Source organism: Macaca mulatta, chromosome 19, assembly GCF_049350105.2.
Source record: "Macaca mulatta isolate MMU2019108-1 chromosome 19, T2T-MMU8v2.0, whole genome shotgun sequence".
NCBI classification, from domain to species: domain Eukaryota; kingdom Metazoa; phylum Chordata; class Mammalia; order Primates; family Cercopithecidae; genus Macaca; species Macaca mulatta.
Window position 1 is genome coordinate 54947995 of NC_133424.1, and position 24050 is coordinate 54972044.

Below are 24050 nucleotides of genomic sequence, written 5' to 3' on the forward strand. Positions count from 1 at the left end.
TCAGTTTTCAGAAGTGTTGGATTTTGGAGCATTTCAGATTTTGGATTTCTGGATTTGGGATGCTCAATTTGTAATACTGTAATTTTCCCATAAAAAGTTGTCAGGAATTTAGACCTCATGCTACATTCTGACTCCAGTAACAACAACAATAGCAAAATTTGGAGGAAACATTAAATGTTGTCATAAGTGGAAATTTTTACTGATGGTCCAAATATCTAAGATCAATTGCTGGTAGTAGTATTTCTCCTGATTACAAATTAAGTTTCAGGTGTGCCGTGAATTCCTGCAGGATCACATTATGCTCAAAGAAAGATATCAAAGGTGATTTGAAATTAGCAACTCCTTAAGTAGAGAGAGTCCCATTAAAAGGGCAGAACTGGTCAGTGTGTCAATTACATAAAAGGAGGAATGATGCTGAATTAAAAGAAGTGATGTGTGTTATGTTAGTAAATATAGAAAGAATTCCCTGCTTCTAATTTCTGTGCAGAGTTAGGAAAAATTTGGAGGAGCCCAAAACAGGTATTTGAAATGCTTTCTTCATTTTCTGTTAACCTCAGAAAATACAACTAGTGTTTAAGATTCTGTGAATTAGGAAGAGTCTAAGTGAAAAGCCAGTGGCTCATGTGTCCCCCACACGAAGAACCCCAACTTATGAAAATGGCATTATAATGATGAAATAATGGTTTGTAGCACAGGCAGTAAAACCATCAGGTAGCAGCCACCTGGCTACCTCCAAGAGGTCCCCGAAACCACCAGTATTCCCATTGCGTGCCTTGGTAGTTACAGCCTTGGTAGTTGTCCCACAACTACCAAATTGAAAAATTGCGATTGTCAACACAAAATATTAAATATGAAGTTTAATATGTTGTTCCACTTTTTTTTCCCCACTCTTTTTGAACTTTCCTGTTTCAGTTTTGGAAGTTTCTATTGACACATCCTCAAGCTAGGGATTCCTTCCTGAGTTGTGTGCAGTCTACCAGTAAGCATCAAAAGCATTCTTCATTTCTCTAACAGCCCATTTTTTTTTTTTTTTTTTTTTTTTTTCTGAGACGGAGTCTCGCTCTGTTGCTGAGGCTGGAGTGCACTGGCACGATCTTAGCTCACTGTAAGCTCCGCCTCCCGGGTTCACCCCATTCTCCTGCCTCATCCTCCCCAGTAGCTGAGACTACAGTCGTCCGCCACCACGCCCGACTAATTTTTTGTATTTTTAGTAGAGACGGGGTTTCACAGTATTAGACAGGATGGTCTTGATATCCTGATCTCATGATCCGCCCGCCTCGGCCTCCCAAAGTGCTGGGATTACTGTCATGAGCCACTGTGCCCGGCCATCTCTTAGGGATTTTAACGAGTTGTTGACTTTCGAGTTTGGTAGCTTTTTACTTACTATTAGAACCGAGTGACAAATTTCAGGCATGTTATAGGCCTGAAAGGAAACCAGAAATCTCTAGGAAATGACTGGAGAATGTGAACTCCATAGTAGGTTGAGGATGGAGTCACGAGTGAAATGGGTGAAATGAGCACATGGGCTTTGGGCACCGCAGGCCTGTCCAGCCTATGACACCCTGGTGAGTCAGTGCAAAGTTGACAACAGTGACAGCAAACTAGCATGGCTGAATACATGTGTCATCCAGTCTCAGGCTGGCTGTCCTCACTCATTCCTGGACATAGGCCAGGCTAACCATGGGAGGAATTTAGTTTATGGTTTAACTTTGAAGCAAGAATGATAATAGTTCCTCCATAACACTAATACCCTTCTTTTGCCCAGGGATTGCCTTTGTAAAACTGGTGAAAGACCATGAGAGTAAGATTATAGGAGGGAAGTGAATACTGCTAAAATGTAGGCACAGTTTTTATAATCCCTTACTGCTCAAATGTCATTTGGCCAGAGTTTTCAAAATTTGTAACTAATTACTCCTATAAATAACATCACTATTGTAGAACCTGAGATTGGTCTTTTGAGATGTTTCTCATTCTTTGCATTCTGGCAACCGGCTGACCTCATCCATACCCATGACTAATGGTTGAGCCAGTCACGTGGTCCCCACCTAGAGGCAGATTCAAGCAGAAACAGATCATTTCTTGTAAATTTATTTGAGTTCTTTGTAGGTTCTGGATATTAGCCCTTTGTCAGATGAGTAGATTGCAAAAATTTTCTCCCATTCTGTAGGTTGCCTGTTCACGCTGATGGTAGTTTCTTTTGCTGTGCAGAAGCTCTTTAGTTTAATTAGATCCCATTGGTCAATTTTGGATTTTGTTGCTGTTGCTTTTAGTGAAGTCCTTGCCCATGCCGATGTCCTGAATGGTATTACCTAGGTTTTCTTCGAGGGTTTTTATGGTATTAGGTCTAACATTTAAGTCTCTAATCCATCTTGAATTAATTTTCGTATAAGGAGTAAGGAAAGGATCCAGTTTCAGCTTTCTACTTATGGCTAGCCAATTTTCCCAGCACCATTTATTAAATAGGGAATCCTTTCCCCATTTCTTGTTTTTGTCAGGTTTGTCAAAATCAGATGGCTGTGGATGAAAAACACAAACACCCCATCAAAAAGTGGGCAAAGGATATGAACAGACATTTCTCAAAAGAAGACATTCATACAGCCAACAGATACATGAAAAAATGCTCATCACCACTGGCCATCAGAGAAATGCAAATCAAAACCACAATGAGATACCATCTTACACCAGTTAGAATGGCAATCATTAAAAAGTCAGGAAGCAACAGATGCTGGAGAGGATGTGGAGAAATAGGAACACTTTTACGCTGTTGGTGGGATTGTAAGCTAGTTCAACCATTATGGAAAACAGTATGGCAATTCCTCAAGGATCTAGAACTAGAAGTACAATATGACCCAGCCATCCCATTACTGGGTATGTACCCAAAGGATTATAAATCATGCTGCTCTAAAGACACATGCACATGTATATTTATTGAGGCACTATTCACAATAGCAAAGACTTGGAATCAACCCAAATGTTCATCAGTAACAGACTGGATTAAGAAAATGTGGCACATATACACCACAGAATACTATGCAGCCATAAAAAAGGATGAGTTTGTGTCCTTTGTAGGGACATGGATGCAGCTGGAAACCATCATTCTCAGCAAACTATGGCAAGAACAGAAAACCAAACACCGCATGTTCTCACTCACAGGTGGAAATTGAACAATGAGATCACTTGGACTCGGGAAGGGGAACATCACACACCGGGGCCTATCATGGGGAGGGGCAGGAGGGAGGGATGGCATTGGGAGTTATACCTGATGTAAATGACAAGTTGATGGGTGCAGCACACCAACATGGCACAAGTATACATATGTAACAAACCTGCACGTTATGCACATGTACCCTAGAACTTAAAGTATAGTAATAATAAAAAAAAAGAAATGTTATTCAAGCTTAACAAGGAATAAAATTCCAATACATCGTGCAAAATGGATGAACCTTGAAGACATTATGCTAACTGAAATAAGCCAGATACAAAAGGGTAATTATTACATACTTCCATTTATAAAAGATATAATAGCCAGTTACATAGAGACAGAAAGTAGAATGGTGAATGCTACGGGTTAGGGGGAGAAGGAGTAAGAGTTACTGTTTATTGGGTACAGAAGTTTAATGGTAGGAGGAAAAAGTTCTGGAAATGGATAGTGTGATGGTTACACAACACTAAATTGCACACTTAGAAATAGTTAATGATAAGCCTTATATTAGATATATAAATAGTGTCCTGGTAGTCTTATACTCTATAAATACACACTTTTTGGTATTGCCCGTGTCCTGCCATGCAGAGTCCCAGAGGTGAATCTCCCTATTTCTCCAAGTGTGCATCACTCACTCTCCTCTGTGCTGTGTCCTAGTGCTGTGTCCACAGCCTCACACAGCCGATGACTTCAGAGCCCGGAAACAGCTCAAGAGTCGGCCCCGAGGTTCCCTCTCTGCTTATTTCCCTGCAACCTAGGCTTCACTTCAACTGGCAGCTCCATTTAGCCGAATTCAGGACAGGCCACCAGGGCTCTTTCTCCACACAAGCTGGTCCCACCCCAGGTGGAGTCAGGCAGGGCCAGACACCAGAGAAGCACGGAGCAGAGCAGGGAGCGGTCTGAGCTGCTCCTCTCTCATCCAGGGGACTTCCTCCTCCCATTTGGAGGAAAAATGTGAGCTTGTTTCAAACCTTAGATGTTCCTTTTAGTTCATGGAGTAGTAAAAGAAAACAAAGACGTGGTGGAAAGGGAAGTGTTGGTGACAGTGAGAAAAATCTTGACCTTGAGGACTCTCCTTCTTGTCCCTCTGTGAAGCCTCTTCCACCACATCGGGCTCAGGACTGACAAAGCCCCCTCCCAACCTTTCTCAGCCTGGACTGAAGTTCAGCCATGAGAAAACAGAAACACAAGGAGAAGAGAGTCTGTAGAGACAAATTGGGAGGGTTCAAGAGGAGAATTTAGGATTTGCTTCTGCCCATGGGACACAAGCTGGGAATAAAAAATGTTTTCCTGACTCTTCTCAGAAAGCCATAGAGACTCTACCTAAAACCCTATTGCCAATGATGCAGGATCCACTTACCAGAGACTTTTATCATCTTGGATGTGGAACGTTCGCTGCCAGTGACTGAGTTACGAGCAGAGCAACCATAGATCGCACTATGCTCTGTAGTAATATTGCGGATATAGAGCTCTTGTCCTGATTGCAGAAACTTCCCATTAATCGTCCAAGAATACTCTGCCGGTGGGTTAGAGTCCGCGAAGCAGTACAAGTGGATGTTTTCTCCTGTATAGTAGTAATACTTGACTGGAGACAAAACGCTGGGTTTGTCTGGACCATCTGGAGTAAAGAGAATAAAGCCACAGGTGATGTCGTCTGAGGGAAGGAGATGCTCCTGGTCTCTTAAAGGCACCAGTGTCCCTCTGAGCCAAGACACACCCTTAAGGCCCAGCCAAACCGCTCCTGTGTTCACTGAGTCGAGGCCTGAGGTATTCACCTGTTTCTCCCATCACAGGATGCAGACCCCAAGTCTCCCATGATGAGAGTATCTCCTCACCTTATATTCTTGGTTAAGGCTGTGCCTACCCAGGTTTTCCCAGGGCAGGGAGTCATGGCCAGCTCGGGTGTTCAGAAATAAAAGTGTCTGTACTTGGACGTGAGAGAGACTGAGATGCTTGTCCTCTGGTCGTTTGGATTTTAGCTGGTGGCCTGGTCCACAGAGGAACCAAAGATACAAAGGACCTCCAGGGTGACTGGGTCACTGGGGATTCTACCAACTCGATCCCGTATTTTACATTCATAGGGTCTTGTGTCATTTCTTGTGACATTTGCTAGAATGAGGATACTGTTTTTACCGGGTTGCTTTAACCTGGGAACTGACCAGGACGCTCTGACCATTTACCCATCACACATAGGTGTAGCCCTGAGTCTTAGGTTCACAGTTAATGCTACAACATTCTTATTCTCCATGGGGTTGAAGTTGTTGCTGGTGATGTAGGACTTGGGCAGCTCCGCTGTGTGGATAACAGAGAGAAGATTGTCCTGTGTGGCACCTTTGATGCCTCCATAGTCATCCTTCAATCAGAGTTGGCATCTCCCACCTCTCAGCCCACTCAAGTCCTTGAAAGTCAGTAGCTGGTGCGTGTGTCACCAGACAGATGCATGATGATCTAAGGGCTGAAAGACTCTGAGGCCTCCTGCTCTGTCTTAGGGAAGCACAGACTTTCTCAAGTGTGAATTGAGCAGCAGTGTTGGGTCATGGACAGACAGGTCAGTGGGAGCCACAGCCCCTGGTACCCCTCCCAGTCCCTCTCTAATCAACTGTCTTGCTGGCTCACCTTGGGTTCATTACCTGGAATGTGCAACTGCTGGGCCCCTTCCAAATTCCATCTTACTTTGCCCCCCCAGATATGATTTCTCTGCAGTTTCCACTTCCAAGGACATTCTAGAGATGAGTAATAATGGGACTTCCCATTGTCCTGAAATCCTGAAGATACTGAGCAGCCTGGCCTGGGACTGGATGTTTCAGCAGAAATAAGACAGGGGAGACCAGAGTCAAGCCTGGAGGTCAGTTCAGTCATCAGGCAGTGGAGGTACAAGGTGGGGCAGTTTTCTGCAGGTGTTTCATGATTACTTACTTGAGCCAGTGACCTCCAAAGACAGAGCAGAGTGCAAGGAATGATCTAGAAAGAGTGAAGGGGACAGGCAATAGCTGGTGGCTTAGGAGCGGAACTATGTTCCCTATTCTGGATTCTTTAAGTTTCCTCTCCTTCTGCAGAGGACAGGTGAGGACTATGTGGATCTTTCCAGAAACACATGTGGACATTTGCAAATGCAGAACTGACTGGTGGAAAGGGTGGGAATGAACTTCTGGAAATCTGGTCCTCATGTACTATGTGTGTTTGATGTATATGAGACAAATTTGGGGAGAAGTTTTGCTAATATTTTCTTCCATTGGACACTCTCCTCTCTGATTCCATGGGTTTCACTACTCTAGGGACCTCATGTAAGTGAATTCCAGAGTGAATTTGAGAAGAGAGATGCTGGGAGTGGGGAGAATCAGAAGTTTTTTGTGGGCGTGCAGTTTCTGTTATGCAAGACGAGGAAGTTCTAGAGATCTGCTGTACAGCTCGATGCCTATAGTTCACACAGATTGAGTGTTTCTTATGCATAAGACTTAGGACAAAAAGTGTTTTGGATTTCTGACATTTTTTGATTCTGAAACGTTTGTCACATACTTGCTGGTGTAGCATCCCAAATCGGAAAGATTCAAAACCTAAAATGCTCATATTTCTTTTCAGCGTCAGTTAAGTATGCAAAAGTGGGAAGTGATAGGCCAAATACTTTCCTGCCTTTTTTTTTCTTTTTCTTTTTTTCTCTCACCACGTTTCTAGCTTGGTGATTAGTTTTTGGTCGATTCCGTAGTGGTCATGCGGCACTTGTATATTCTTGAAGGCTTTGGGATGTGAGAAATAATGATTGCTATTTTCTACGTCATCAAATCTTTCCACGTTTCCATGATTGCATCTTTTCCTCAGTTTCTGTGTTGTGGCAGTCATTAATAAGAGCCTGTCAGGTCAGATTTAGGACAGGTTTATGTAATTCTGGAAAAAATGTTACTGGGATTCTGGTAGGGGTTGCTTTGAAACTGCAGCTCACTTTGGGTAGTATTGTCTTCCTAACAATATTGATTCTTCCAATCTGTGAAAATGAAATGTCTTTCCATGTACTGATGTTGTCTTTAATGTCTTTCAGCAACGCTCTGTAGTTTTCAAGGTATAACCCTTAGACAGTTTTGGTTAAACTTATTCCAAAATATTTTAATCCTTTTGATGTTAATGTGAATGGAAATTCTTTTCTTAATTTCCTTTCACATTGTTCATTGTTAGTGTATAGTCTAAAGAATGATATAGAAAGAGTGAAGGGGACAGGCAAAAGCTGGTGGTTTTCAAGCAGAAACATATTCCCTGTCCTGGGTTTTAGATTTTCCCTCTCCCTTTGCAGAGGGCAGGTGACTCTTCCCTGATAGCCAGATAGGCTTCACTGGAAAACATATTGCCAGTGCCCCAGGGACCCACTTACCAGGGACTATGATCCTCCAGATTATGAGATTTGTTCCAAAAGTGGCTGAGTTATGTATGAAACAGACATAGACTCCTCTGCATGTTTTAGTGATTTGGGGATAAAGAACACTTGTGCTGATTGCTGGAACTTCCCATCAATCAGCCAAGAAAGCTCTGCCAGTGGGTGAGAGTCTGTGAGGCAGGAGAGCTTGAGGACTTCCCCTGTGTGCTAACAGGTGTACGAAAAAGAAATGGTGGGATCATCCAAGCCATCTGGAGCAAAGAGAATAAAGTCACAGATGATGTTGTCAGAGGGAAGGGAAAATCCTGGTCTGTGGAAGGGCCACAGTGACCCTGTGAGCTAAGTTACAACACTGAAGTCCCAGCCAAATCCCTGCTGTGTTCACTGATCTGGAGCGTGAGACATTCCCCTGTTTCTCCCATCATAACCTGTGGACCCTGAATCTCCCATGATAGGAACAGCCTCTTCTCTCCCATTGTTGGTCAAGCCTAAGGCTACTCTTTGTGGTCATGGCCAACTTTGATGTCCAGGGGTAAAGGTCTCTGTACTTGCACCAGAGAGGGACTGGCAGGCCTGGCCTCTGGCCATGTGTATTTGGGATGGCAGCCTGGCTCACAGAGGAACAGAAGATACTCACAGACAGGATTCAGGGTGACTGGGTCACTGCGGCTGGAACTCACTGGGCTCTTCATTTCACATTCATAGGGTCCTGCAGTACGCTTTGTGACACCAAATAGAATGAGGGTCCTGTTGTTTTCGGACAGCTGCAGCCTGGGACTGATAGGGAGGCTCTGACCATTTATCCACCACAGGTATCTTGCGTTCGGAGTGTCAGGATAACAGGATAAGGTCACAGTCTCCGTGCCCTCCCTGGGGTTTAAGTTGCTGCTGGAGATGTAGGGCTTGGGAGTCTCCACTGTGCAGATAACAGAGAGAAGATTGCCCTGTGTGGCACCTTTGATTCCTCCAAAGACATTTTTCAATCAGAGATGGCATTTCCCACCTTTCAGCCCACCCAAGTCCTTAAAAGCCCATATCAGGTGTGTGTGTTACAAGACAGACGCATGGCAATCTGAGGGCTCAGAGATTGTGAGGCTGCCTGCTTTATATGAGAGAAGCACAGACTTTCTCATGTGTGAATTGAGCAGCAGTATTGGGTCATGGAAAGGCATGGGACCAGCAGTCACAGCCCCTAGTGCCCCTCTGAGTCCCTCCCTCTCCAACTGCCTGCCTGGCCACCCTGTCGTCCTCACCTGGAGCATGCAGTGCTGGAATCTTCTTAGTTTCAGTATTACTTTACCCCCCAGGATATGTTTTATCTGCAGCTTCCCTTTCAAGAACATCCTAGAGATGGATGATAGAACTTCCCATTGTCCTTAAACCCTTTGGGTACTGGGAAGCCTGGCCTGGGACTGGGTACTTCAGCAGAAAAAACACAGGGGAGACCAGAGTCAAGCCTGGGGGTCAGTGCAGTCATCAGGCAGTGGCGCCACAAGGTGGGGCAGTTTTCCCAGTTGTCTCATAGTGACTGACTTGAGCCAGTGACCTCTAAAGATAGAGTAGAGTCCAGGGAATGACCTACAAAGAGTGATGGGGACAGGCAAGAGCTGATAGCTTTGGACCAGGACCATGTTCCCTGTTTTGTGTCCATGATGTTCCCTTCCCCCTGTAGAGGGAAGGTGAGGACCATTTGGTTGTTTCTAGAAATACATGTGGATATCTGAAAATGGAGAACTGACTGGTGGAAAGGGCGAACATGAACTGATGATGGAAGTCTGGCCTTCACGGACGATATGTGTTTGGTGGCTATTAGAACAATGTTTGGGAAGAAGTCTTGCAGAAACTTTCTGTCATTAGACATTCTACTCTCTGATTCTATGAGTTTGACTACTCGATGTACCTCATCTCAGTGGATTCCAGAGGGAATCAGAGAGTAGAACAGTAGTTTCCAGGAGCTGGGGTCGGGGGAATAGGGCATTGTTCCATAGCTGTGTGGTTTCAGTTAGGCAGGTTGAGGAGGTTCTAGAAATCTCCCGTACAGCTTCATGCCTATAGTTCATACAGATAAAGTGTTCCTTATGCAGAAAGTTTAAAACCAAGTGTTTTGGATTTCTAGCTTCTTTTTTTATTTTGAAGAACATCTTTTCAGCATCACATCAGTGGTCAGAAGCATTGGATTCTGGAGCATTTCAGATTTTGGATTTCTAGATGTGGGATGCTCAATTTGTAATACTGTAATTTTCCCATTAAAAAGTTGTCAGGAGTTTAGACCTCATGTTATATTCTGACTCTAGTAACAAGACCCAAAAAAAATTTTGGAGGAAACTTTAAAATGTTGTCATAAGTGGAAATTTTAACTGATGTTTCAAACATCTAAGATCAATTGCTGGTAGTAGTATTTCTCTTGATACCCAATTAAGGTTTAGGTGTGGGGTGAATTCCAGCAGAATCAAATTATGCTCAAAGAAAGATGCCAAAGGTGATTTGAAATTAGCAAGTCCTTAAGTAGAAAGAGTCCCGTTAAAGGGACAGAACTGGCCAGTGTGTCAATTACATAAAGGGAGGAATGATGCCGAATTAAAAGAAGTGATGTGTATTATGTTAGTAAATATAGAAAGAACTCCCTGTTTCTAATTTCTGTGCAGAGTTAGGAAAAATGGGGAGGAGCCCAAAACAGGTATGTGAAACGCTTTCTTCATTTTCTCTTAACCTCAGGAAGTACAACTAGAGTTTAAGTTTGTGTGAATTAGGAAGACTCTAAGTGAGTCGCCAATGGTTCATGTGTCCCCCACACGAACAACACCAACTTATGAAAATGGCATCATCAGAAGGAAACAATCATATGTGGCACAGGCAGTAAAACCATCAGATAGCAACCTCTGGCCACCTCCAACAGGTCCCCGACACCACCAGTATTCCCATTACGTGTATGTTACAGCCTTGGTAGTTGTCCCACAACTACAAAATTTAAAAATTGCTATTGTCAATACAAAATGTTAAATATGAAGTAGAATATGTTGTCCCACTTTTTTTCACCAACTCTTTTTGAACTTTCCTGTTTCAGTTTTGGAAGTTTCTATTGACACCCTCGTTCTGTTGCCCAGGCTAGAGTGCAGTGGTACGGTCTTGGCTTACTGCAAGCTCCACTTTCGGGGTTCACACCATTTTCCTACCTCAGCCTCCCGTGTAGCTGGGACTACACGCGCCTGCCACCACGTCTGGCTATTTGTTTGTATTTTTAGTAGAGTTGGGGTTTCACCGTGTTTGCCAGTATGGTCTCGGTCTCCTGACCTCGTGATCCACCTGCCTCACCTTCCCAAAGTGCTGGGATTGCAGGCTTGAGCCACTGTGCCAGGCCATCTCTGAGGGATTTCAATGGGTTGTTGACTTTTGAGTTTGTTCAGCTGTTTACTTACTGTTAGAACAGAGTGACAAATTTCAAGCTTGTCGTATGCCTGATGGGAAACCAGAAGTCTCCAGGAAGTGACTGGAGAATGTGAGCTCCATAGTAGGCTGAGGATGGAGTCACAAGTGAAATGGGTGAAATAAGCCCATTGGCTTTGGAGACTGCAGGCCTGTCCAGCCTCTGACTCCCTGGTGAGTCAGTGCAACGATTCCAACAGTGACACAAAATTAGCACGGTTGACTCCATCTGGCATCTAGTCTCAGGTTGGCTGCCCTCACTCATTCCTGGACATAGGCCAGGCTCACCATGGGAGGAATGTAGTTTATGGTTTAACTTTGAAGAAACAATGATAATAGTTCCTCGATAAAACTAATACCCTTATTTTGCCCAGGGATTGCCTTTGTAAAACTGGTGAAAAACCATGAGAGTAAGATTATAGGAGGGAATTGAATTCTGCTAAAGTGCAGGCACAGTTTCCACAATCTCTTACTGCTCAAATGTCATTTGGTCAGAGTGTACAAAATTTGTAAGTAATTGTTCCAATAGATAACATCACTATTGTAGAACCTGAGGTTGGTCTTTTGAGATGTTTCTTATTCTTTGCATTCTGGCAACCTGCTGACCTCATCCATACCCATGACTAATGGCTCAGTCAGTCACGTGGTCCCCACCTAGAGGCGGATTCAAGCACAAACGGATCATTTCCCTCCGCCCGCATGATTCCATCATCAAACAATCAGCACTACCCATTTTTCCGTCCTGTGTCCCTGAAACTATCCTTGAAAATCTCTAACCCGTGATCCACTAGGGAGGCTGATTTAAGTAATAATAAACCTCTGTCCTCCTGTTTGGCAGACTTGGACTCGTTAAAATCTTTCTTTACTGCAAATCACCATCGGGATAAATTGTGTTTTTTTTTGTGCAGGAGGCCAGAAGAACTTGTTTGTGAATTATAAGAGTGGATGGAGGAGCTGCCTATCCCTGTCCCACGGTCTTGTCCACAGATCAGCCTCACAAAGGGAAAGATCCCTGGATGGGGATACAGTGGAAGATCATCCTCTTAGTGACCTGGGGACATTGGCTCGAGATGAAGCTTTTCAGGAGTGGCAACTCCAGTTGATTTCTGTGCCTTTCCTATTTCCTGGGAGGTGGGCCAGGTCACAGTGTTAGCAGGAAGGGAATAGAACAGTCAGCCTAGTTAGAGGGAGTGTCTGGGGAAGGCCTAGGGATGGAGGAAGAAGCTGTGCAGGACAGGGCTTGCCAGATAGAATGAAGTGGGAGGAAGATGAGGGACACAGAGAAGCCGAGAGAGGCAGAGACAGCATGACAGTGAACAGTGGGGCATACAGTGACTTCAGTGACCCCAGGGACCAGGTGCTCCCGTTTCCACAGTCCAGGACCAGGGAGCCCTGAAAACCCTCCAGTGGCCAAAGAGCTTCAGAGTAACACATGAAGTGGGATGGCTTTAGGGGCAAGAGGAAGTGGGGGGATGAAACGTGGGTGTCAGCCTCTGAAGGACAAGGGACAGGTGTGGCGAGAATTTCCTAGGATTCTGCATCCAAGATCCAGTCTCTAAAGAGGTTATGGATCATTCATTCCTTCATTCAATTCCTTCATTTGTTATGTGAGAGCACCTGAGGGTGTGTCTCTCACTGGACTTGAGCTGGTGCAGGGTGTGAGTGTGGAATGAAAACAAGGTCCTCTCTTTTATCCTGTCATGCCAGTGACATGGACACTATGGGAAACATAGGATTTCAGGTTCAGTGATAGGGGTTAAGATCTGAGGGGGACGCCTGGACATTTTTTGTACTGACTCTGATGGTTGAGACTGGTGATTTAGTTCTGGAGTGCAGACTATTCAGCTGACCATTTGCTCTCACTCCTCTGAGGTTTGGATGCCTAAGAAGAGAGGATTTGAGCCAATAAATTACTACAGGGTCATTGGAATCCAATAAGCCCTCACTTCTGGTGGAGGAGAGGATGGGCCTGTGGCTGCAGACAGACCTCATGTGACCCTGATCTGCCTTTTGTGTTTGTGTGACTCTGGTTCAGTGACTGTGCCTTCCTGTGCCTCAGTTATCTCTCAGTCAAATAAGCTAAATGGCAAATGGACTGTGGCTTTTCATGCTATCTGTGAATAAATTGTAAATTCTTCACAGTCACCTGACCTAATGCTTGGCACAGTGGAGGTGTTCACACAAACAGCATTTATTGTTATTCACTTCCATGAGAGAGCACCTTTAGGTCAGATCTCTGTGGACAAGCTGCTGCCAGGTACATTTTCTGTCTTCTGTTTCTGCTTCTGGGGACATTAGACTACCTATGGAGTGTCCTAAGCCCCACAAGGCAGTTGGCTGATGGCCTACAAAGCTTGTCTTTCTGTCCTCTCCACTCTGAGTGTCAGGTGAAGAATGCTCTGTCCTTGACCAGATGAGGTTCTGAGTGCTGAGCCCTGGCTGGTGAGCAGCTCCAGGAGACACAGTCGTCAGACAGCTGGTGAATCCTTTGCCCCAGTAAGCCCTGCCAAAACCCAGAAGTGACACAAGCTCCTCAGCTTTATCTGGAGTAATGATTTAGGGATGTGGTCTGGGGTTGAGGCTTCTTGGGCTGAGCTGCTCTGAGAGTATCTCAGGGGTCCTCTTTGGCAAAGCCCTACTCACTTCTCCAGGGTCTTTCTCAGGGTCAAGTTTATGAAGAGGGCATGAGGTGCTTGGCTGAGGCTGATCTCCTCCTGCTGAGCACCCCCCCCCCATCAGACTGTCCTTCCTGTGCAGCAAGTGTCTGCAGGGTCTGGAGGCAGGAAAGGAATTCTGATCTGTTGAGGTTTGTCTCCACTGTGTGTGTCCTGCACTAAATGCCAAAACCCAAACATGGGACATAATGCAGAGAGGGACACAGGCACAGTCCAGGCCTGACCATCCTGTGTGTGCAAAGTAGAAGTGACCCCGCCCCCCAACACCCAGGGATCATGTGGAATCACTCACCATATAAGGTGAAATGTCCAGTTACTCCTTCAGTCTTGTAACCTCGCTTTATGATTTTTACGGTGTAGGATCCTGCGTCCTTCTGGTTCACACTCTGGATCAGCAGGGATGCATTGGAATATACTCTTTCTCGTCCACTGTATGCAGGCCCAAATATAATTCTTTCAGTGTCTATTATATATGCTGTAATGTAATGGTGGAGGTCCCTTATTTGCCCTTTGTACCAGATGTAGGCAGCAGGATTCTTGGTTAAATTGTGCACAAGTAGAAGAACATCATTCCCCTCAGAAATATTGGTTGGCTCAGCTTCAATTGTGACTTGGGCAGTGGTCGGCGAGTTCCAGAAGATTAAAAGTGATGCTAGTAGGTGGAGAGAGCATCAGTCAATATTGAGACCTATGTATTGGGGTGAAAAGATGGGGCCATGCGTCCTGAGAAGATCTCTTCAGTTATCAGCCTTGAAGACACACACGCACACACACACACAAAATCCACACATACCTCTTTTTGTGTGTGTGTGTGATTGTGTGTTTGTGTCCTACTGTCCTACTGTCCTACTGGGTGAAGGTCAGTGGCATGACCCCATTCCTTCAACACTTCTGACCTCGGTATTTTTCTGTTTGGAATTCTCTTCCCCAGAGGTCTGCACGGCTCCCTCCACACTGCCCTCAGGTCCTGCTCACATCAGGGCATCCTTAGACTTCTTTCCTGACACCTCCTTCAGAGACTCTGGGTTTTCCCTTTCTGACATTTCCCTGCTCTGCTACCTCCGGAGCTCTTGTCAACACCTGACCTCACATTCTAGATCTCTTTGCATGTCTGTCTTCCTCCCCATGAGAGCATGAGCTCCCTGAGGACAGGGACTTTTATGATCTTGGTTGCACCCCAGTGCCTGGGACAGGCTGCAGACTCTTGCAGATGTGAGGGTTCCAAGGGCCCTCCATGCCAGGGCTATTTTTTTTTCTTTCCTCAATTGTTGAGGTTTTTGCTGAGGACAATGTTTCATGCCCTGCTTATATTTTCATTTGAAGTGCAATCTGATAATAGTTATTATTATCATTTTTCAAAATGTGGTGTCCAGTGATGATTAACCAGGAAACAAGAACACTTGAGATTTTCCTTCCTCTTACCAATTCCGGTTCAATGTGATTTTCCTGTTTTGACCCCTGTCCCTCTTGCGTATATTTTTCCCTCTCCAGGCTCCAACAGAGCCTTCTTTCCTGTATTTTTTTTTTTTTTTTTTTTTTGAGACAGAGTCTCTTACTGTCAGCCAGGTTGGCGTGCAGTGGCACAATCTCCGCTCACTGCAACCTCTGCCTCTTGGGTTGATGCAATTCTCCTGCCTCAGCCTCTCAAGTAGCTAGGATTACAGGAGCACACCACCACACCTGGTTAATTTTTTTGTATTTTTAGTAGAGACGGGGCTTCAGTGTGTTGAACAGACTGGTCTTGAACTCCTGACCTCATGATCCACCCAACTCAGCCTCCCAAAGTGCTGACTTTCATTTTTAAGAACCCCCTACTCTCCAGGAGACCCCATCCAATCATTCTGCTTGCTCCTCCTGTCCTCTCCCAGGAAGTTCTCTCCTCACCTGTGAGCAGGAGCTCCTTCCAGCTGATGTGCAGTGTGCAGGGAGGGGCTGAGGGGGCCCCCATGGTCTGTGCTGCCTGTGTGTTCTCCGTGGAGATGAGCCTGGGATCCAGAATCTTTCTGAGCACGACTGTCAGCTGTGCTGTCCTTCCTCCCTCTGTGCTGAGCCTCTTCCCGCGGCAGGAGCACTTCTCTGGTTCATGGGTGGGGTCTGTTCCCAGGGCACCTCTCTGTCCCCGCCCCTCTCAGTCCTGCCTCCTTGTCCCTCCTTCTCTTTTACCTTTTGTCTGTGTGTCAGGTCCTTGGGAATTGTGGAGGCCTCTGCCTTTTTCAGCAGTGATTCTGTCAACAAACCTCGATACACACTATGTGCAGAAACACAAACACACACACAAAAGAGACACACACAGACACACACGGTCACACACATACCCTGTAGGTTGGGCAAGCACAGTCCTGGGTCTCAGCCTCCTGCTGTCCCCATGGGTCTGGGTCGGGGTGCACATTTGTGCCCTTTGCCCTCTTTCATCCCCATCTAGCTCTCCCCTTCAGTGCAGGAGGCTGGAGCTGCACCAGGTCCCTGTCACAGGGATACCCCATTGTGCTGTGGGTGAGCTGTGTGTTGCCTAGTGACAGGGACCATTCCTTTCTCTAATTGTGTCTAGCTTGACTGCAGCTTCCAAGGATGGACATTCAGGACCTGGGTGTCCCACAGGAAACTGTCCTTCCTGGAGGTGTGCAGGTTGAATCTCTCATGCCTGTTGGGAGGAGAGGCCTGTGCTGGTTGCTCAGTGGGGGCTGTGAGTCCCATGGTCAAAGGACAGTTCTCAGTCACTCCATTGCTCCCTGGGGACTGGTGGCTGAGCTAGGACTCAGGGTTTCTCATTTCTTCCTGACCATCTTTTGTGTCCTCTCTTCTGTGCCCAGCTGACTGTACTGTGGTCAGCACAGTACACTTCCCCATGGTGCTGCAGGAGGAAGTGGGGAGTTACCCAGGAACCCCGTGGAACATGGCTCGTTGAGACACAGGAAGGGGAGACTGGGACAGAGCAGGGGTTTAGAGCTGGAGAGATTCATCCCGACTTACTCTGTGGTCATGATGGGCTCAGCCCTGCATGTGCTGACATAACCAGGGGTCTATCCTGAGGGTTTTGAATTGGCCAAGCTGCTCTCTGTAGAGGAGGAACAGGCAGTCGCCAGAGATTCTGTTTGGAAGGACGTTGGTCACTCCTGAGAGGGCAGGTGAGGGTGAGTTGTGTTCTGGGAGCAAAGAGCAATAATATCCCCTTCTCCTGGCAGGGACACAGGAGAGGTCTGTCTTCCCAAGGGACAGATGGGGGTAGGCGGCCACATCCTGGACGGTGCCTGTGTGTGACCATCACACACGCTTTGAGCCCCACGGGGTGCAGCGGGTAGACAGGTCACGGGGTGCCTGTCTGATTCCCGGGGAGGCTGTGGGCCCTCAGGCAGCCGCTGTTCTGTGTCAGCGCTAGGCTTGGCCTGGGATGCCCCACAGAACAGGACAGATGGAGCACGGGCGGGCATTTAGGGAGCAGTGACAGAAAGAGTTGATGAGGATGGAGGGAGGTCACGAGGGGAAAGCGTGCAATGTGGCTTCGTGTGCACCATCGCTGCCCTGGGAGATGTCTTTTTAGCTGAGCCCAGGGAAGGAGCAAGCCTGTGGGGCAGGAGCTGCCAGCAGAGGGAGTGGTATTAGATTGGCGGCCGCCAGGTCTGGGAGGAGCTGACAGAGTCCATGTGGGGAGCATGGAGGACGTTGAGGTCTTGGGCCAAGGTGACCCTGGTGAGGGTGGACCCTGCTTGGCTATGGGTTCTGCTGAGGGACGTCGGCCTCCCCTGGGAAGGCTCCAGGCTGGAGGGACTCTGCCGCCCTCTGGTGGACTGGAAGGGAAGTGTGGGTGGCCGAAGTCCCTGCCAGGCTGTGTGTTTTATTCCACAAGGATCTGCACATTTCACTCGAGGTCACACATATGTTATATTACAGCTCCATCACCTTCCAGCCCAGTGAGTCCCATTCTCTGTGGCTCCACGTTCACTGTTCTCCCTCTTTCACAATCGGATGTCCCGAATGCAGATTTTTGTCACCTTCTGTGAGTTTGTGTGTGTGTGCAGTAGGCGGCACTGTGTATACCCTGGGGACAGTGATGTCTGGGGCTGAGCACTGCACATGGGCTTGGGAGCTTCCAGCTAACTTGATTGAAAAAGTGATACGTTTCATGGAAAACACTGGGTCAGATGATGTATTCACGGGCTTTAGCTGCTATAACAAACAACTTAGCCTTGGTGAATTAAATAATAGAAATCGATTTTTCACAGTTCTGTGAATTACGTGCTATTTTAACCACTTTAAAATGTGCAATCAAGTGGAATTAACCACATACACAGTGTTAAGTTCCCATCAACACTGTTTTTCATAGAAAATTTTTGTCATTTTAAAGTGAAACTTTGTATCATTGAAACAATAATAACTCCGTGTATTTTCCACCCTAGACCTTGATCATCTCTACTCTATCTCTATGAATTTGCCTATTCTAGATGGTTCATGTAAATGGAATTTTATATATATATATATATGTTATTTCATTTCTGACATATTTCACTTAGCATAGTGTTTCCAAAGTCCATGTATATTCCAGCGGATGTCAGAGCTTCCTTCCTTTTTATGGCGGATTTACATCCTGTTGTATGTGTCACCACATTTGTTTATTGATGTGTTGATGAACACTTGGATTGTTTTCATATTTTATCTTTTATGAGTAATGCTGCAATCAACAGTCCCATGCGAGTATCTATTTGAGTTCCTCCATTCAATTCTTTGGGTACATACCTAGGAATGGATGCTCTTTTATATGAGAATTCTATGATTATCTTCTTGAGGAATAGCACATCTGTTTCTCCTAGTGGCTGTACCTTTTTATAATCTCACCAGCAATGTATGAGGATTCCAAATTCTGCATAAGGCTTTCACTTGTTATTTAACATGTGAAAAGAATGGTAGCCATATTTGTAGGTGTAGTGTGGTATCTCCTTGTGGCTTTCACTTTGTATTTTCCTAATGACTATGATGTTGAGTTTCTTTTCATATCCCTCTTGATGATTTACATATCTTCTTTGAGGAAATGTCTATTTGCGTCCTTTGCCCATTTGTATAAATTGGTGGTTTGTCTTTTTGTTATCCAGTTGTAGCAGTTCTTTATCTATTCTGGGCATGAAATCATTGTCTATGTGATTTGCAACTGTTATGTCTCATTCTGTGTTTGGTCTTTTTATTTTCTTGATAATATCTTTGATGCACAAAAGGCTTGCGTCTTTAGCCCAATTTATCTATTTTTCCTTTTTCTTTCTCATGTATTTGGATCATACCTGAGAATCCATGGCACATTTGAGGTCATTAAGTTTTACCCCTATGTCTTTTTCTAAGATGTTTTTATGGTTATAGATCTTATAATTAACTCACTGATCCATTTTTAGATAATTGTTTGATATGGTTGGAAATACAGTTCTCTAAGTTTATTGTCTTGCATGTGGTTACCTAGTTGTTTCTGCACCTTTATTTGAGGGACAGTGAGCTCCTTAATGAAGAGCACAGAAGACATTGCTTTGGGACACAATGTTGTCAGGGGAGTTGTGTTCATCTCTACTTCTTTATTTTTTGTACAGTTTGGTTCTCTGCTGGACATACTAGATATAGAAGTCTTTGTTCATTCTCTTGGTTCTGGTTTGGCTGACCTGTCAGCTGGAGCTGGAGGACATGCCTTGCAGGGGAGTGACCCCCATGTGAAAGAGCAGGGCTCAGCAGAGTGAAAGCAGCTGAGACCCAGAGAAGCCAGTGAGGTGTGACTCTTAGAAGCCAAAGACCAATAGGTGGGTGTCCTCAGGGGCAAATGGACTGCACTGGTACCCATTCCAGTGGACTGGGGAAAGCTAAGAGGCTTTGGATATTCCATTTTCTCTCTCAGCTCTTCAGTAGGAGATTTGGGCCCTGGGCTGGTACTGTCCTGCAGCAGGGACAGGGTGGACAGGGATGGCTGCATATCAGGCCTAAGTCCATGTCATGCTCTCAGGCATTGCCCCTGAAGATGGAGAATTTTGTTCAGAGGCCCAGCCTGGGCATGTGGGAGGAACCACCTTATTAAAATTAATTTAAGAAAACAGTATGCATGCTTTATTCTTCTAGAATAAGTATTAATGTCATGTTTTACAATGTATCTCTTAAAGGAATGGTGAGAATCATCTACATAATGTATGTTTTAGGTGGTCTTTTCTATAATTGCAGCTTTCACATGTTCTTATAGAAACCATTTCCTTTGGGATCACACAGGCAGTATCTCTGTGTTCATTTCTACTGGGAAATGTTTATGCAGCGTGGAGAGAGTCACGTTTCCTAATGAGAGATGGAAAGCATTTGACTACCAGAAAAAGTGTTGAAATTCTGCTGGTATGATCATGGTGCTGCAGGTGGAGGTCAGTTGAAGGGCGGTGTCCGGCAAAGCAGTTTTGAAAGTCTTTTTTATTTTTATTTTTGTTTTTTTTGTTTTTTACAAAACCATGGGCAGAAGCCCCCACCTGGACCCACCACATGTTGAAATGGATGAGGGACAGAAATGGAGCTCAGTAAATTGAGAATGAAATCCACGAGTGGGGAAGAGGTTTGAGAGGTCAACGGGTGTGAGAGGTGAATGAGTGAATGATGAATGTTCAAAACATCTTCTTTCTCCATAATTAGAGAGCATTTAGTCCCCTGAGCCAGACAGTGTCCAGGCCAGGGGGAGCAGGATGTTGTCAGCTCTCCTGGTCAAAAGTGAGACTCCAGCAGTGTCCAGTTACTTGATCCAGTTTGGGATTTATTCATAGTTTAAAAATGATCCAACAGTATACAGTTTTGAAAATATACAAAAATCCCTATGCTACCATTCAAAGACAGACAAGATGGCCCTAAGATGGTGAGAGAATCAGAATGGGGTTTGGGTTTACATTGTGTATTTTTTTCTCCCAATATCTACAGAATTCCCTACATCAATTTTTTAACATAACCCAGTGTGTGTCATTCCCTTTCACAGTTACAGACATTTCCAGTTCATGGTTACAGACCCTTGGATAACCCACACCCTTTCTGCTGTGAGGTACAGGCAGCCATGCGACATCACCTCTAAACATGCCTTCTGGGACATCAAATTGCTGATTAAGTAAAAGTCATTTCAATAGATATTGAAGACCTCCATTTTACCTCTCTCACACTTGTAATTCTTCTACCAGGAGGTGATGGATTTTAGTGGTGATTTGCTTTTATAGATTAGTGTAGATTAATGCATCTGCCAGGGGCAATTTTTGCGTTCGGAAAAGTAATTGGCAAAGTCTGGAGACATTGCTGGTTGTCAGAGCTGCGGGAGGGAGTCCTGCTGGCCTTGAGGGGGTAGAGTCCCCAGATAGTGCTGAACATTCTAGAGTTCACAGAGCCCCAACAGCACGACCACTACAAAGTTCAATGCTGAAGTTGAGTGGAGAGCCCTGATGTGCTTCCCCTAGCTTCCCTGGAGCTTTTTACCTTCCCCTTCCATCAGTCTCTACCACTTTCTCACCTCCTTGAACCTTTGTGCCCTCCGTTTGAACTTTCCCTTAGTTTAAGAACTGCTGTAAACTCTGGACTTCCTTAACCCCTTTCTGATCCTCAGCAGGGTGTCCTCTAGAGGGGATTCTCACCTTTCCTGGAGCTTCCCAGGATCCAGATGCCCCTGCCCTGTGTGGGCACCAGGGATATGGCTGTATGCCTGTGTCCCTACAAGTCCTGTCACTCAGGACATTTGTGTGAGAGCAACTGAGGTGATATTACCCTCCCTTACTTTTCTTGGAACATAAAAATATGTACAAACCTTATAGAGTAAAATTTCTCGATGCATGTCAAAATTTTAAAATTATATATTTTTGCCTTCCAACCTTTACTGGGAAAAATTTATCACACTACCAGTCATGAAAAATGATGCCTAATCAGGGTTATTCACTGTATTGTTTGTCTAACAGCAAAATATTGGGAACAACCTATACTTTTTCCAGCACGATGCTTACTAAACAGATTACCTTGTATCTACACAATAGAATATGATGCAGTTGCATTAAAAGTAGAGAATCTTTCAGCTATTCATATGGAAACACCTCCATGTTGTATTTTAAGTATGGCATCTAAACATCACAGAACAAGGTGCAGTTTTTGTACTAGATGTGACCTTAGAACATTATTTTTACTGTTTTTTTTTTTTTTTTTAAAAGAGAGAGTGTGTCACTCTCATACCCAGGTTGAAGTGCAGTGGCGAGATCATAATTGACTGTAGCCTCAACCTTGTGAACTCAAGCAATACTCTTGTCTCAGCCTCCTGAGCAGCTGGAATCACAGGCACGTGCCACCATGCCTAGCTAATTTTTTGTGTTTGTTTCTCTAGAGATGGGGTTTCACCCAGGCTGGTGATATCCCAGGCTGGTCTCCAACTTCTGGGCTCAAGTGATCTACCCACTTTCCCTCCCAAAATCCTGGAATTACAAGCAAGTGTCATCACACCTGATTGTGCCTTTTTTTTTTTTCTCTTCAAATTGGACTGCAGTCTACTCACTCATCTCTTTCCCCATCAGGTGATTTCTATTTTTCCTCTATTTCTCTACCATATGTCCATGCCAAAATCCACATGTATTTGCTTTTGTTTAGAATTAGATTTTTTTTAAAGAGAAGCCTTAGGAATGGTCTCCTAGCTGATTTTCAGGATTCTAATCTTCACTGTCTAAGCCATAGGTTTACAATTCTGGATACTGATTACAGTCACTTATAGGGCGTTTAAAGCCTACCAATGCCTGTACCATCCCTCAAGTGTATCTGATTTGGCTGATGTGCGGTGTCGTCCAAGGATTGGTTGTTTAAAAATGCTTTCAAGGAAAAGTGTCATTTTGCAGTGGAGGAACTTTAGCCCAGTGATCAAAGTTAACATCCCCAGTAATCAGAAATAACGATAAGGTAGGAGACCACCCCTCATATTGTCTTATGCCCAATTTCTGCCTCCAAAGAAAGAAGTAAAAACTAAAAGGCGGAAATGAAATCCACAGGCAGACAGCCCGGCTCCGCACCCTGGGCCTGGTAGTTAAATATGGACCCCTGACCTAATTGGTTCTGTTATCTTATAGATTGCAGACATTGTATAGAAATGTACTGTGAAAATCCCTATCTTGTTTCATTCTGATCTAATTACCGGTGAAAACAACTCCCAGTCATGTACCCTCTGTTTGCTCAATCAATCACGACCCTCTCACATGCACCCCCTTAGAGTTATGAGCCCGTAAAAGGGACAGGAATTGCCCTTTTTATGTTCCTTGGGGAGCTAGGGTCTTGAGACTGAAGTCTTGCCAATGCCCCCAGCCGAATAAACCCCTTCCTTCTGTAAATCCGTGTCTGAGGAGTTTTGTCTGCCGCTCCTCCTGTTACATTTCTTTGTTCCCTGACCGGGAAGTGAGGTGAATGGTGGATGGTGTAGGCAGCTCCTTAGGTGGCTTAAGCCTGCCCTGTGGAACATCCCTGTGGAGGACTCCGACCAGCCCAATCCACGCGGATCCTGAGAGGGCTCCCGGGTAGGCATTTGCCCCTGTGGGACGCCTCGCCAGAGCAGTGTGTGGCAGGCCCCCAAGCAGGATCAACGCAGTCGCTGAACACCGGGAAGGAATGGGGACTTGGAGTCTGAGCATCTGAAACTTGGTAAGACTAGTCTTTGAAACTTGCCCACTCCGTTTGAGTGGAAGTGTGGCCTGATCACCCATGGTGTGCCTTTATTGGCACTTTGGTTTTGGTTTTGACTTGGTTTGAATTGCTTGACAGGACTGGTCTTGGGAACTTGCCTACTCCATTTGAGTGGGAGCGTGGCCTGATCACCCACGGTGTGCCTGTATCGGCACTTTGGTTTTTGTTTTTGACTTGACTTGGATTGCTTGACACTTTGGTTTTGGTTTTGACCTGGCTTGGGTTTCTGGATACCCAGATTTTGGTTTGGTGTAAACTACAAAAGTGTGTGTGTGCTGTTTTTACCCGTTTTTTGTTTTGTGGTGTGCATGTGTTGTGAGCGTGGTGTTTTGTCTAGAGCAAACATGGGTGAGGCACAAAGTAAGCCCACCGCACTAGGAACCATGTTGAAAAATTTCAAAAAAAGGATTTATGGGAGACTATGGAGTACTATGACACCAGAAAAACTTAAAACTTTGTATAAGATAGACTGGCCAGCATTAGAGGTAGGTCGGCCATTAGAAGGAAGCATGGACAGGCCCCTTGTTTCAAAGGTATGGCAGAAGGTAACCTGTAAGCCAGGGAACCCAGACCAGCTTGTTTTAGATCCCCCGCCCCCAACACACAGTGGTTGAGAGAACAGCAGCATAAGTGGCTGACAGAGGCAAGGAAAGACCAGCAGAGAGAGAGAAAGGAAAGAGACAGAGAGGAAAAGAGGCAAAGCGAGAGAGAG

General features: G+C 45.2%; 1 long non-coding RNA gene and 1 pseudogene across 1 annotated transcript in view; one reads left to right on the forward strand and one right to left on the reverse strand.

The window, feature by feature from the left end:
• Positions 1–649: 649 nt before the first annotated feature.
• On the reverse strand, positions 650–15773 carry LOC144337095 (pregnancy-specific beta-1-glycoprotein 7-like; annotated as a pseudogene).
• Positions 15774–19290: 3517 nt separating this feature from the next.
• Positions 19291–24050, forward strand: part of LOC114675615 (uncharacterized) — a 40619-nt gene continuing 35859 nt past the window's right edge. Inside the window, exons 1-2 of the long non-coding RNA XR_013410763.1 lie at positions 19291–19490; positions 22002–22188. This is a non-coding gene — a long non-coding RNA (uncharacterized LOC114675615). The remainder of the gene's footprint in view (positions 19491–22001; positions 22189–24050) is intronic.